The 12,901-nt window shown below is 41.7% G+C and overlaps 1 protein-coding gene across 2 annotated transcripts in view; it reads left to right on the top strand.

Moving 5' to 3' along the window:
- Window positions 1-12,901, top strand: part of cd276 (CD276 molecule) — a 97,657-nt gene that overhangs the window by 77,940 nt on the left and 6,816 nt on the right. The window contains exon 8 of one of the 2 annotated variants that reach the window (XM_061814590.1): window positions 7,187-7,607. The exons of the other annotated variant lie outside the window; for it this stretch is intronic. The gene's annotated coding sequence lies outside the window, so the exon portion shown is untranslated. Of the gene's footprint in view, window positions 1-7,186; window positions 7,608-12,901 lie in introns of those variants that run through there. 2 annotated transcript variants of the gene reach the window in all.

The following is a 12,901-nucleotide window of genomic DNA, read 5'->3' as shown; positions in this document are numbered from 1 at the left end:
TCAAAAATATAATTTATCCAAATTCTTGATTATTCAAAAACCGATTCCTCCATGTCCTGCTACAAGTAAGTTGTTTGTAACATCAATACTTATATTTCCGCAGCTATATAGCTTCCCAATCAGTGACCAAAACCACATTATTTCTTTTGTACATTGTGTCCTCTCCAATAAAACTACAACACAAACAAAATACTTAAGAAACAAAGGGAAGGATGCCTAACCGGATTTAACAAAGAAACCATGACAGGGCGCCATCATCAAAAATTGCCATCATAAACAATTGAGTGAATGTGGCATCAAGGCAAGTGGGGCACATCAGAGGTGGAAGTGGCCTGTTTTGGCTCGGTGCAGACTGACTCATTGGCAGCCTCTGGCAAGGGTACGCTCAGAGGAGGAGTCTCTGGCATTGCTCCACTTCGTCCATTCCGCTGCAGCCCAAACGCAGTCGTCAGACGTCAGCTCCGTCGATCCGAGGTGGCGTTGATGTTCCCGGTCATTCTCGATGCACATCTTCTTGGAGGAGATGTAATATGTCACATTCCTGATAATGTAACCTCTGTTTACGATCGCCCCTGCATGAGACTGACCAAGTGGGTTTGAGTAAGTGCATGACAGACCCTTACTGTTTTACAGGAACACTTTCTCTAGTGTATCCAGCTATTCCTCCTCAGTAATGTGTTCTCATTAACTGCCCAGGGAGGGAAATGTAAGTGCAAATGGTTGTTTGTTGTGTGCCATTGATTGGCGACCAGACCAATACCAGTACCACTACCCAGTACCCTGTCTCTCTTCCAAAGTCAGCACAAATAGGCTGTAACTCAACTGTAACCCTAATTTGGACAACATGTGTAGAAGACAACAGATAGATTATTAACGGTGGTAGAGGTGGGACTCATGGTACAATATATGCACGATACTAAAGGAATAAAATTAGCAAGAACACCCAAAAGAGATACTCAAGGAAAAGTACCACAACGGTTCTTGCCGACAAAGGCATGTCTTTTATTCGTTTGATTATCTTGTATTTATGCAAAGTTGGCAAAAAGTTTATTGCCAACATCGAGGACAAATGCTTTGGCATACTCCTCATCTGTGAATGTAACACACAGCAGAACCCTCCACAAAGGGTGTTCATTCTTGTTGAAAACTTTGGTGGTACTCAGATTTTTTTTCTTTGAGCGACCTTTGTCAAACGCTTTTCCATAATTACGTAGTTGTTCCCACACAATCAGCGTTTGACTCGAAGCCTGTGGACTACGGCAACCTCACAAGGACAAACTGTCTGTGCATCATTACGAGAGCACAGCTTCCGCGTGAATCCCCCACACAACTTTCCAGGAAGTCATTGGTTGGCTCGACAAAGTAAGGGCTTCCGTGACAACCAAAACCAGCCTGTCGGGATTCAGAAAGGCTGGAATAGGCTAGTTGTAAGCGCAACCGATGAAGAGTCTGACGTGAGCGACATAGAAGAGGAAGCGGCGCGTCGTCTACCTCTGGAGTTGACGGACTTGTTTAGAAGTGACACTGAGGATGAAGATTTCATTTGATTTTAATTACTCGATATTTGGAGTGACACGGATGGTTTTGGTAAACTTCTTAGTATATGATTTATGCTATAGTTATCAGAATAACTCTTAATATGTTATGTTAACATACCAGGCACGTTCTCATTTGTGTCATGTAACGTAAGCAGCCTGTTGTTGCCTCTATTCTAGTTTTATTTTAAATTGTTCGTCATTTAAATTTTAAATGACACGTCTGTTCTTGGTTTTGGATTTTATCAAATAAATTTCCCCAAAAAATTCGATTTATACTCCAGTGCGACTTATATATGTTTTTAATCTTAGTTTTTATGGATTTTATGGGTGTTGCGACTTGTACTCCAGAGTGACGTATAGTCCGGAAAATGCGGTAGTGTACACTGTGTGATATCTTTATATAGACTCAACCTCAGTCATTACACCTTAAACTTTACCTTCCATCTTTCTTTTCTTACTTGAAGAGTTAACTTATTTTTCCATTTATATGACTTTGTAAATCTGAAGTATGCGTCCAAGAATGGACTGTGTTCGGCTAGAGAAGTTCCACTGTATTTATCATCTTAAGTGTGGCGGCAGTGTGACCTCATGCCTCACTCATAAAGCAGTAGGAAAGCATTCATTTATGACAGTGATTGGTTAGCAGTGATGAACTCTGTAGCCCCCTGTGAGTGACCACACCGCCTTCATTCACTCAGCCACGGTCAGTCGGTCTCGAGCACTCTCCCTGAGAAATACACAAGCTTTTGTGATGCTCCCCGTTCCTGAGTTTTGGTTTTAAAATGTTGCAAAATAGGGAAAAATGTTGATTGCTGGCCAAAGTAAAAGCAGTGTCATGGTTTTGACCCATCAGCTCCCTCCGGACACTCGTCTTGTCCAGGTGTTCCTCGTTGTCACTTCAATTAGTGTGAATGGTTTAATTCCACCCTGGTCGGTTTATTGTCACTGGCGCTGCCACATCGTAGTCGCCTGTAGTTTTACGAGTTGTGTATTTTTTCCAGTTTTAGGTTTATTCAAGTTTTTCTTGGTTAGTTTGATAATAAGTTTTGGGGAGTTTATTCAGATTTTTCCATGTTACTTGTTTGCCAGCTTTGTCTTTTGAATTAAATACTTGTGAGACTCGTCCACTCCTGGCTTCCCTCCCTGCTTCTCTGCACTTGGCTCCTCCATGTTTTGCTTTGCCTTCCTTATCCCCCCCCCCCCCCAAAAAAAAAAGACGTTCCAGGGCATTGTTGGCAAATGTCACAACACAAAGACTGTTTTCATGGCTGACTACAGACATTTCAAAATATTTCCCTTTGAGAGGCTGAAATTCCAAGAATTTGGACAATTTTAAGTCAATGTCTCAAAATGATTAATCGATTATCAAAATAGCTGCCCATTAATGATAATTGATTAGTGGTTGAACAATAGCTTAATTGCTGGAGCTCTACGTGTAAAGTTTGAGAAGTATCGTTGTAGACATTTTGTCTCGGCGCACATGCATCAAAGAGACGGAAAGCAAAAACAGAGCAGATGACATTAACATAAAGTCTGGAATCGCACTGTATCAGTGCTCCACCGCGCCTCTAACTCTTCCTTTAATAACCGGCGGTTTGGTGTCAGTTGCGTGAATCCTTTTCATTACAGGCTTGGCCAGTTACAGCTTGTTTTTATTGCACCCTGATTGGTCATCGCTATAAAGCAGAAGCGTGCGAGCCCGGCGCCAGCTGAAGATGATGGGAAATAGCAAAAGTAATTTCCTGTAACTAGCCAAAATAAAGTCTGGCCCGTAGGAGTCAAGGAAAAAAAAGCGTTAGTCATTACCGTAGCATCCACTGACCTTCACCGCTGCTCTCATTGCTCGCTAATATCCTGCCGGTGTTTTCGACCTCTCGACTGCTCAATCATCCTTGCTCAACTATTCTAATATTTGTGTGATAATGTTTTTTTTTTTTTTATCGATTTACACGCACTGCGGCGTATCTTATTTAATCAAGCCAAGCGCCATATTTAATTAACTTTTTTGCCAGTACACAGATACTTTTTCAGAAACCTCTGCCTTATCGAGACATGAACACAATATGCCAAATTATTCTAACTACAACAAATTTTTAAGCTGTTTTAATCACATTAACAATATTGAGACTGTATAACAGATTAAGGTACATTTGTCATCACTGAAATAAACTTTTTTTAGTTAAAAATAAGAACATTTCTAAACGACGCCAAAATCTTGAACAGTAGCATACGTTTAAGATTAGCTTGCCAAAGTAAAACAAAATTTAAGGTTTTATCGTAGTATTTTTTTTAAGTTAGCTGCCAATAATACAGGAGTCTTCAGTTTTTATGATAGTTCTTGCATACAAGCTTACGAAGTGAGTCATCTCACAACACTAATGTTTTTCATACAAATATTTACTGTAATAAGTACAGTGTATCATTATCTTACGTGATAGTTGCTTCACATCTATGATGTGTGATTGGTTTTTGACGATGAGGTGAACATCACAGAAAATGCTCAAAAATGGGCAATGAAGGAAGTTTTAGGCTTTTTCTGGCTGTCTTTAAAAAAAACCAACAAAACTTGTAAATAGGAGCCCTCAACGCAAGTGACGATGACACGCTCGCCACAACAAACAAAAACAGACAAGCCAGTTCCTTATAGGACCTTAGAGTCTTCAAGAACCATGGGAGACGTTCCTCTCTTTATCTTGGGGTTTATTGTGAAACACACACACAGACACACGCACACACACAAAAAAAAAGTTACTGCGGCCTGTAGCCAATGCCAGAAACAACAGATGAAAACGTACCAAACAAACGTGACAGTGAGATTACTTGCTTCGCGAGTCTCTTTCTCTCTCTGTCTTTTTCTCTCCTGTTCCCACACATCGAGCTGTGCGATGCATTCAAAACTCCTCAGAAAAAACACACGCTCTAAGCGCAGCAGCTCAGCGACAAAATACAGCACCGCTCAAAGCAACACATAACAGTAAAAACACTTTACCAGTTGGTTGCGGTACTGTTAAAAAAGTCGTTTTACTGTGTGGATGCTTTTTCTTGGATTTCTTACGTAATCTCACATTATCTTATCTGAGCCGAGGTGCTTCACAATTCCTCCCGTACTCGGAAACAGGGATCACTTTGGTCTTAAAAGAAGCCGTGTAACTTGACCTTTTAGTTTACATTTTTTTTTACACTTTGGAGATGTGCTCTATGAAGTAGCAGAATAACAATGACTGTAATTCCCAGCCTACTGAGCGCACCTGGTTATAAGCCTCACCCAGTACATTTGTACAGGAAATACCATTTGGTACATACTTGGACCACAGCCGTGTAAAAGCCGCAAGTGCCCACATTGAAACACGAGATATTTACAAAGAAAGACGGTATAAGGAGAGTTTAACTCTAGCGCCGCCACGCTAATGCTAACGTCACAGTAACAAGGGCCGGTTAAAAAAAAAACATACCAGTAAAAGTCACTGAGACACGGCAGCAACATGCTAGTGCAGCGCTAACAGGGTCGGACCAGTAAAAGTCACTTCCTCGGCACATATATTCCACCGGTCGCACTCTTACCTTTCCCGCTCGAGTGCCCACATGAGGTCATTAGGAAAAAAAAATGCACAAATTAGCCGCATCACCGCATAAACTCCATAAACTGAAAAGCATGTGAAAAAGGTCGTAGCTCATAGGCTGGAAATTACAGTAAATCTGCTCAAGACGCTAAATGCAACAGATATGATGTGTGGGTAAAGAAAAAAAAAAAAGCATGTTTTCAATAAAGTGTGTCCAAATTATGAACATCCATTTTCTTAGCGGCCTGCAGCATAGACTAAAATGAATATTTGACTCGGAGTTCTTTATAAATATATCAATTTTTTGTTTCCACTAAAATTTAAATATAGCATCATTAAAATAATTGTTTGCGGCTTTTTTTATCATGTCAAATGGATTTTATGTGCAAGTTTAAACTTGACTACCTGATTTAACCATGTTGCCTTTTATTTTGAAGGGTTCACACTGGTACTTAGCATTTTGGCAAGGAAAATAACTTCACACAGCACTGTTATAAAAGAAAATTAAAATGAAAAAGAGAAAGAGAAATGAATGGAACCAAATGTGCTGTAAAACGAAGATTCATCTCACTACTCATCAATGAGACATGAGCTCAGGGTTTGTTTTTATCTGAATTTTGTTCCAATTCATTGTGATAAAAAGTTGCTAGTTTGACCTTTAAGGAAGTTTTAGCTCAATGTTCAGATTGTAATGCACCTCCTTCTACTTGCTTTCTAGTCGGGTCATTTACATTTTATTTTTGTGGCTGTCATCAGCTCATACTTTGGTTTGAAATCAATGCTAAATACTTTAAGTGCAAGAGTGCAAACCACCCACTGTTCAACTGACTTGAATGAAGTTCTGCGCGGTGTAGTCTGAGGCTTGGAGTGGGAGGGAGGACGTCAGACTTCACATCGTGGAACCCTCATCCCCCCACCTTGCCCACTTTTGCACAATATAATCTTAATTCAAGAGTTGCAACAAAATTTTAAAAATGCAAACAATTACAGGATAATCGGAATGTTAATCCATCCACCCATCCATAGGCGACCATACTGTATATGCGCATTGTACATGAGAATTTATGGTAATATAGGGTTTTTGAGAAGTAGTTCCAGATTAGGCACCTGAAGACCTCGAATGAAAGAGCAAATTACATTTTTCCACACAAAGGAGCAATTAGTGCCACATAATGGCCATTTCCTCTCTGCTTCAACACAGCTGAAAAATAATCAAATTAATCCACCCCTAAGTATTTGCATATAGTCCGTTAAGATTAGGAGTCCTTGCCGTTAGTGTTTGCTGCACAGTTGGCGTTATCTGGAGAGCTCCCCCCCCACCGCCCCGACGAAAGGGGAAAGTGATTAAAACTCTTTGCTGATGTTGTCAGCAGGAAGGGGAAGTGAGGACAAAGAGGGTTGGAAAAGGGGGAATTCCTTCAGTCCTTCACTGTCGTATTTGTCAGGTGAGGCTCAGCGGAAAGTAACAGAAGGATGCTTAACATTGGAAGGTCTCCAAAGGGTTCGTGTGGAAGTTCTTCAAGTTGGGTTTGACTGGCCGTCGTACTGTTTACATTATTCATGCGGCCGTCTCAGCCACTTAACTGCACATTTATCTCGTAATGTAAGTGTAATATGATGAAATATGCCAATAACCACTGAGAAGGTCAAAAACGTTCAATCCCGGCCTCGCCTGTGTGGAGTTTTCCTCCCACGCCCCAAAAACATGCAACATTAATTGGACACTCTAAATTGCCCGTAGGTGTGATTGTTTGTCTCAATATGTCCTGCGATTGGTTGGCGACCAGTTCAGGGTGTACCCTGCCTCCTGCCCGTTGACAGCTGGGATAGGCTCCAGCACTCCCCGCGACCCTTGTGAGGATAAGCGGCTAAGAAAATGGATGGATGGATGGATGAAATGCCCCAGTACAAGTGTATTCATCTTGAAATTTATATACAACTAAAACTTTATCGACACAAATGTATTGGACTAGATTCAGAAATGGTTAAAACTTGGTAACATTATGCACAGTTTGATCATTTATTTCACAATTTTTTTGCATACCATTACAGCAGTGATTCTCAATTGTTTTTCTCAATCTTTTACAGCCTCCCAGGAAGAAGAAAATTGCCCACACCCCTCACAAGCACACCCACTATTTAACATTGTATAAAAAAGTAATCTGATCTATATAAACATTGAAGAAAGTGCAAAAGAAAGAAATGTAGATCAATGTACTGCCATCTACAGCCGTGGATCTCCAATTACACTTTATTCTATTGCAGCAAATCATGTTATTTCGGGTCTCACATGCCCCTCCCTCCCAGCATCGCAACACCCCCCACACTATTTGAGGAACACTGCATTAGAGGTAAAACTGGTCAGGGATATCTTGTTCTTCTTCCTGGGGCTCATTTTAGTGAATTACTGTACTGGAATTTCCCTGAAATGGAAATTTCACAGCAAAATGGATGAGTTCCTCTTCAATTTCGGGCGTGGGTTCTGGTGACTTTTTTTTGTACTTCTTCTTCGCCCACCCAATTCCGTCTGAATCAGTAAAAACTGCTGTCGGGGGCTTACCGCCGGGATAAACATGCTCGCAAATATTGTGGCGAGCTTTCAGGCGACTCATTCGTCATAAGAATAATAAATAGCAATTCCAGGAAGGCCTTCGCATCAGGCCTAAAATTCGAATATTGCAAGGGAAGCGCTGAGCTGTATTTACTGTCTTCACATTCACATTTAGGTGACGTGACCCGCGTTAATATGTCGGCTGCGCTACTCAACTGAATCTCTGATCAATGACAGCTAATGAACACGGCGAGAGTGCTGCTCTGTTTACCACTCCTCTCCCTGAGATAGCTTTCTCCTGTTTTTACCAAAAAAAGGACAAAAAAATATGAAACCGACAGCCTCTGGGCTCAATTAGCTGGGAAAGATTAGGCATAATGCAGACGAGAGTGCGCGCGAGCTCCGTGGCGTTGATACGGAAGTGCACGGGTGGAACGGAGACTGCTGGGATGTCACGACGGCGCGATGTGCTGTGAATTTGCAGATAAAAGACAAAAAATAAAGGCGTGGGGGCATTATTTGTTCCTGGAAAACATGTTGTTTTTACGGGGTAGCTCATTCTGTAATGACGTGTTGTGAACTGGAGAGTCAGAGTTTCAGTGAGCTGCCGTAGGCTAAGTACTACTTATGTGGAAAATAATAAGCTAGTTCACTTGTCAGCGTTTTAGAGCAAGGCAACAAACCCGCAATTTTCCTCTTCGGAATCAATCGAAGGTATGGATGACTATAGTGGAATATCAAAGGTAAAGCACCATTGATATATTAATATTTTATAGGAAAGCTGAAGCCATTACCATCATAAACTGTGAATTAACTCTGCGTGCGGTGTTAGAAGTAAAGTTTCCATTGTAGTTCATTCATTTTCAGTACTGCTTCTTCTCAATAGACTTTTTTTTTTTTTCCTAGTTGGAAAATAAAATATCCAAGCGAGCCCAAAATCATAAACGGTAGCATATGTTTAGAATTAGAAATAAAACAACGATAAAGTCAGCTTGTAAGGCGTTGGCCTCACAGTTCTGAGGTCCCAGGTTCAAACCCGTACCCGCCTGTGTGGAGTTTGAATGTTCTCCCCGTGCCTGCGTGGCTTTCCTCCGGTTTCCTCTCACATCCGAAAAACATGCAACATTAATTGGACACTCTAAATTGCCCCTAGGTGTGATTGTGAGTGCGGCTGTTTGTGTCTATGTACCCTGCCTCCTGCCCGTTGACAGCTGGGATAGGCTCCGGCACTCCCGCGACCCTTGTGAGGATAAGCGGTGAAGAAAATGGATCGATGGACAATGATAAAGTAAAATTTCTCGACCAGCTTGCTTTGGGTGAGAGGCGGGTTACACACTGGACTGGTCACCAGTCAAATATATTTATTGCACTTCATATTTTTATGGAGGATGCATTTGGGATTCTCCTTTGAAGTTAGTAATAGTGAAAAATCGCTGATGGTGTAGTGGTACACACACCTGACTTTGGTGCACACAGCGTGTTGATATGTGCCCTGAGACTGACTGCCGACCACCTCAGAGTGTCGTACAGCTTTCACCCGAAGTACCCAGGACAGGTTTGAGGATAAGCGGCTTGGAAAATGGAATGCAAGTGAAATAGACAGTGATGTTAGTCGATTTGTTTCTTTTTACGCCACCTTTTTCATGGTTTCGGTGTTTGCATGTCTGTGCTAATGGCAGCGGCAAACTCCATTCACGTCGCAATAAGCTGCAGTTTGGCAAATGCAGAACAACTAAGCTTGAACGCGGAGGAATAAATTGGCTGCGTTGACCTCGGCGCTTATCTAAGGAGTCTCGATATAATGGTGGCGAAAATAAGCACGCGGCGGCCCTTTAAGCGCCGTCCATATTGACGGTCACCTTCACGGCATGTGCGGGGAAACAAACAAATCACAACGCAGGTTGAAGGAAGAGGTCGGCAGGCGTGTCATATTGTGTCACTTTAAGTACGCAATCCGATTAACATAGCGTGGATGTAAATCTGCGGGGGCAAGGAATGACTCACTCGCCTATCGAAGCGGTCGGCGTCCTGCTGCGAGTGGCGAATAAAGTGCCGCTTTTCTTTTTCCGGCTGGCTCTCAACCTTCCTCCTGCTCCGACAGTCACCTTGCCTTCAGGGCTTACCACAGGAGCCTCTTCAAACCGTCCTTTTAGTGTGAAATGAAGAGTAAAGATTAATGCACACCCATGTTCAAAGCAGCCCAAGGTGGGGTGTGGGTGGTGGGAGTCTTATAATTAACACCACAAGGGCTACAAGCGGTTTTTTGAGAGGTGCCTGGGGTTGGATACCTTGACCAAGAAGGGGAAAAAAGTCCTCTTGTGAGATAAAGGTGTGTTACATTGGACTGGGATGACTGGAAAGGGCAAGAAAATCCGTCGTTCTCACTGGAACTAATTGGAAAGGTCGCAAACGAAAGCTATCATTGGCGGTGGAGCCTCAAAAGTTTTTCAAAAACGCAAATGAGGAGAAACACGATGGAAAACAAAGGGATGAACGCAGTCCTGCAGCCAGACACTCAAATTCCATTTCAGTTTCTACGCTTACAAACGTAGAGTAAAGCCTCGGTTCTCGAACGTTCCCTTTTTTGAACAAATCGTGTTTTGAACGAAAATTTCAAGATTTTTTTTGCTCCTATTTTTGAACAAAAACCGGTACTCTAATGCCCCTGACAAAACCCGCAAATAACATGTTGGGCGCGGCCAGACCAGCTGACATAAAATGTGCTTTGTTACTGTCAATTCGACAACCAGTTGACCCACCCATGACACATTTTGTTATTGTCAATTCGAACACCCCTCGAAAAAAAAAAAACGGAAATGACATTAAGCACACTTTTGTTATTCTGTGTAACGCAGCCTCTGTAAGCAGACGTGTCCCGGTAGTGAAATGTTGTTTTTCTTCTTATCGAGGACTACCGTATTAACCCCCAATCGTGGCTCCAAAGAAGGCGAGTTGCTTGTTAAATTATTCTGCACTTTTGTTAATAAAAAAAAGTGTACAAGGCTGGGGGCCAAGTCGCTACGGATACGGCAATACACTCCCAGCCTAGCGTATTTTACTACTAAAGCATACATTTTATTAAGCAAAAAATAAATATATTTCTTAAATAATGTTTATTATATAAAGTATTTAAGCTATACATGTATTTCTACTATGCAGTTTATTATCAGGAAAAGCTAAAAAAAAAAATGCTTTCAAAAGTCCATTTTTTTTAGGCTTGGAATACATTTCTTTTTCCATTCATTGTGATGGGAAACATTGATTCAGTTTTTGAACAAATCACTACTCGAACCGATTGTGGTCGAGAACCGAGGCATCACTGTACTTTGGAGTTAATCATTGAACTTCATTGATGGTGTTGCGTTCATCTTAACCGTAGTGATCAGACAGTATCTAAGTGTTAGTGCAAGAAATATATGATGGAACTGTCTCTGGCCATTAAATGGTAAAACTAGTGTTGAGTTTGACATTTACTCGCAGCCTTCAGTTTTTGCCATCAGGGTGCTAAGCAACCAGTGGGACGTCAAGGATTCGATTATCCCAAAGTTGCTAACCAAGGCCCTTTCTATACTGAAATGTATTCGTATTTTTTCACATTGGTTTTGATAAACAAAGTCTCTTCTTGGTTTGCAATCTTTCTGCCGAGCCCAGCAGATTTTTCCAGCTGCAGCAATAATATTTTGTTGTCGATGGTTTTTTTTTTGTACATTATTGACCTCAACTGAACTGTCAGCAAATACAGATCCACGCTTGGGCTCTCCTTTATACAGTAAAACGCTCAAAGTTGAATTGAGTCCATTTCAGATTGTTCTATATCGAAGGAAGTTTCACCACGGAAGGTAAGCCATCCATCCCTCCATTTTCTTAACTGCTTATCCTCATAAGGGTCGTGGGGAGTGCTGGAGCCTATCCCAGCTATGATCGGGCAGAAGGCCAGGTCCACCCTGAACTGGTTGTCAGCCAATCGTAAGGCACATGGAGACAAATAACCAGTTGCACTCACAATCACACCTAGGGGCAATTTAGAGTCTGCAATGAATGCATGTTTTTGGGATGCGGGAGGAAACCGGAGTGCCCGCAGAAAACTGACGCAGGCACGGGGAGAATATGCAAACTCCACACAGGCGGGCCCGGGATTCGAACTCCGGCCTACAGAACTGTGAGGCCATTGCTCTTACTAGTTACTCCACAGTGCCGCCATGGACGGTAATACAGCAAAAATCCTTTCATTCCAGGATTTACCAATTTAATACGGCCCTGGTATCGAACTCAAGGCCCGGCGCCAAAGGGTTTTACATGGTCTGCTACAGCAACATGTGCATCAACTTCATGTTTCTTGCCGCAACCTGTTCCAAAATTTCAAATTGTCTTCACTTTTCAAAATGTTGAAATATTGAGAGTATTTCTTTTCTGATAACCAAACCTGTTACAAATAATCTGTGCCACAATTAATTGACTTCTCATCAACTGATCAATTATTAAATTGAACAAAACTGTTTTGATAAGGAATGAATCCTTAAGACCCATTGTTTGATTTCAAAATGTCTGAGTCCTCTGATGTCAGCCTCTCACTAGAAAATCCTCTGATTTCTGCGGTCCTCTATGAAAGCAGGCTGATTTTCTTTGTTTTTAATCGGAATAAGACATTTGCAAACATCTGCGTTGACTTTAGGAACAATGATTATCATTTGACAAAGAACATATATTTGCTCCGTCAGATGGCGACCACGCACTACAAAATAATGGTAATTGTATTATGTCAAAAAGTGTGTTATTAATAAAATGCTTAGCAGCGATTGTGAATGCTGTTACGAGTTAGCGCACCACCTGCCATCTGGTTCATTCTGGCATTTAATAATTTCGAATATCAATATGGAGAATTTTACTCTGTGGTTTTAAAGCCCAAGTGTCATCCCTACAAACAGTCTAAAATAGATATTGTAATGAAAAATACATCTAACATTATTCACTTCAATGTCTATACGAAAAAATAAGTGTGAGCGGAGAGCACGTCATCCATGCGCAAAGTTGCAGAAGTGTCATGCTACGACATCCAAGTGGTCGCCATATTGGCTGCATCCTCCTTCCGTGACGTCACCCGGACATTCGCCAATGAAGATACGCAGTGCACCCTAACTATGGGAGACAAACGCGCCCCTTATGACACGGAAGCTTTTTTCGAAAAGGAGAACACCACACAATCGAGTGAAGTTACCGGGGCAATATTACACTATTGTTTCGAGCCATAGTCA

This window comes from Syngnathoides biaculeatus, chromosome 3 (assembly GCF_019802595.1).
Source record: "Syngnathoides biaculeatus isolate LvHL_M chromosome 3, ASM1980259v1, whole genome shotgun sequence".
Lineage (NCBI taxonomy): Eukaryota > Metazoa > Chordata > Actinopteri > Syngnathiformes > Syngnathidae > Syngnathoides > Syngnathoides biaculeatus.
Note: the sequence above shows the minus strand (reverse complement) of the source record. Positions and strands in the feature narration are given on the sequence as shown.